The sequence below is a fragment of the Rhinopithecus bieti genome, unplaced genomic scaffold (genome assembly GCF_001698545.2).
Source record: "Rhinopithecus bieti isolate Rb0 unplaced genomic scaffold, ASM169854v2 scaffold_46482, whole genome shotgun sequence".
In the NCBI taxonomy this organism is placed as follows: Eukaryota; Metazoa; Chordata; class Mammalia; order Primates; family Cercopithecidae; genus Rhinopithecus; species Rhinopithecus bieti.
This window is the reverse complement of record NW_016818769.1, coordinates 188,403-191,543: the sequence shown is the minus strand read 5'-3', so window position 1 is coordinate 191,543 and position 3,141 is coordinate 188,403.

The window sequence follows — 3,141 nt, the reverse complement described above, 5'->3', positions numbered from 1 at the left end:
AAAAAAAAAAAAAAAAAGAAAAGAAAATAAAGTCCAAACTCACTACCCTGGCTTACAAAGGCCTACATTGCCTTTTGTATGTTTTCTTCTTTCTTACTTCAGCCACAGTGGCCTTCCTCCAGTTTCTCAAGTCCACGAAGCTCTCAAATCCTGCAAAATCCTCACAGGATTTTGCATTGGCTGCTGCCTTTGCCTAATGTGCTTTTCCCTGAAGTTTGCTTGAAGGCTGCCTCCTTCTCATAATTCAAATCCCAGTTTGAATGCCATTTTCTCAGAGAGGACTTCCTTATCTTGGCCCCCAATCTGAAATAGTCACTTAATCACTCTCGCATCACCCTTCTTTTAACTCTCTGCATGGTACCTGTCATAACCTGATATTTTTCTTTTCTTTCTTTTTTCTTTTTCTTTTTTTTTTTGAGACAGAGTCTCGCTCTGTTACCCAGCCTGGAGTGCAGTGGTGCGATCCCGGCTCATTGCAAGCTCAGCCTCCCAGGTTCATGTCATTCTCCTGCCTCAGCCTCTACAGGCGCCTGCCACCACACCCGGCTAATTTTTTGCATTTTTTTTAGTAGAGACGGGGTTTCACTGTGTTGGCCAGGATGGTCTCGATCTCCTGACCGCGTGATCCCCCCTCCTCGGCCTCCCAAAGTGCTGGGATTACAGGCGTGAATCACTGTGCCCAGCCTCTTTTTTCTTTTTTGAAGCAGGGTCTGGCTCTGTCACCTAGGCTAGAATGCAGTGGCTGGATCATAGCTCCCTGGAGCCTTGAACTCTTGAGCCTCAGCCTCAGCCTCCTGAGTAGCTGAGACTACAGGTGTGTGCCACCATACCAAGCTAATAAAAAAAAATTATTTTGTAGAGACAGTGTCTCGCTATGTTGCCCAGGCTGGTCTCCAACTCCCACCTCAGCTTCCCAAAGTGTTGGAATTACAGGTGCGAGCACACCCAGTCCTGGTATTTTTCTTGTTATTTATTTTTGTTGAGCTCCAAGAGATCAGGGGCTGTGTTCTGTTGTGCTCACTACTATATTCCCTGTACCTAGAACAGTTGCTGACACACAGCAGAAACTTAATACATACTTGCTGAATACTGTAATGAATAAGCTGAGAGCTGAGGATGAAAAGAAGCCAACCATTTAAAGAGCTTGGAGGAAAATCCAGGCAGAGAGGAGGTCCTGAGAGAACCTTGAGGCTTAGTCCGTTCTATGGCATGAAGAATGCCTTGTATACTTGGAGGAAAGTGAGGCAGCAGGAGGAAAAAAATAGGAGAGAAGAGAGAAATTGGCGGGGGCAAGATGGCTTAAGGCCTTTTTCCCCAATAGGAAGTTTGGATTTTATTTTTAATTAAATGGGAAATCACTAAAGGTTTACAAGTAGGAGAGTGACATAATCTGACTTATGACATTTAAAAGATATTTTTCAATTTGAGTGATTAGGAAGATGGAAGTAACTAATATCAGAGATAGAAATCACATATGTAAGAGAAGATTTGCAGGGGGAAATAATTTTGGACATGTTGAATGTAATGTTTTACTTGCGGCTGGGTGAGGGAGCTCACGCCTGTAATCTCAGCACTTTGGGAGGCTGAGGCAGGAGGATCCTTTGAGCCCAGGAGTTCAAGACCAGGCTGGGCAATGTAGTGAGACCTTTTCTCTACTGAAAAATAAAATTAGCCAGACATGGTGTCAAGTTCCTGTGGTCCCAGCTACTGGGGTGTAGGGGTGGGGTGAGATTGGAGGATCACTTGGCCCTGGGAGGTTGAGGCTGCTGAGCCATGATCTCCAGCCTGGGTGACAGAAGGAGGTCCTGTCTCTCTCTCTATATATATAAAACTTCCTTTGTGGCTTTCACAGTATCCATACTTTAAAAGAATTTATGATTAAGAAGGAATTAATACCTACCTCTGAAACAGTACAGCCAACCAATTCCATTGTTATTTACCAGAACCTGATATTAACGATGGTTGTTGATAATAATAATAATAATAGGTATCAAGTATGGAGCAGTTTCTATGTGTCAGGTCCTATGTCAACCACTTAACAACCTTACCTCAGGGAAGCATCATAGCTACCCTTATTAGAAGAGGCTTTATTATGTTTCATAGTTGGGGAAACTAAGACTAAAGAAGATAACTCATTCAAGGTCAATCAGATAAGTAAGTAGCAGAGTTGGAACTCAAACCCAGGTCTAGTTTGATGACAAAGCTATTCCTTTAAGCAATTTGCCATAACATGCACCTAATGGGAAATGTTGCTCGGATCACTGGTGATGGCCATCATTCACAGAGATACTGAACCCAGAGTTTTCTTGAACATAGGCTTTACCCTGTAGAAACATTTAAACTTCGTTTCAGAAGAGAAATATCTCTTTGAGAAATAATCTAAGTAAATTCATCAGATGCTTTACCCCAGAGAGACTCTGGTCTTGGTATTTTGGTTTTTGTTGTTGTTTGAGACGGAGTCTCGGTCTGTCGCCCAGGCTGAAGTGCAGTGGCGCAATCTCAGCTCACTGCAACCTCCGCCTCCTGGGTTCAAGCCACTCTCCTGCCTCAGCCTCCCGAATAGCTGGGATTGCAGGCGCCCGCCACCACGCACGGCTAATTTTTGTATTTTTAGTAGAGATGGGGTTTCACCATTTTGGCCAGGCTGGTCTCCAACTCAGGTGATCCACCCACCTCGGCCTCTCAAAGTGCTGGTATTACAAATGTGAGCCACTGCGTCCTGCCGGTATTTTGTGAAGAACAAACTACAAGGTGACTACTATTTTGGGGCCACCTTGACATGGAGGAGAGGTGAATGGAACTAAAACTTATTCTTCCCAGTGTCTTTAGAATGTAGGTGCTGAAACTGAGTAAAACTGTCACCCAGTTTTCCTGGGAACTAGCGATTCTGCAGTCAACAGAAGTTTGCTTTTTCAACAGCTGGAAACGCCAAGATTGTGGCACAGCCTCAAGAACTGAGGCTGCCTTGTTCAGACTTTCACACGGTCCCTCTATTCCTTCCACAGAGGCCTCTTTTTCTTCTACATCCCGCATCTGCCGCTTGGGACACATTCTGCAGGGCAGCACCAAGTCTTCCAAAAGGCGGCGCTGGTTTTGCGCTCCATTTTATTTATTTATTTATTTATTTATTTATTTATTTAT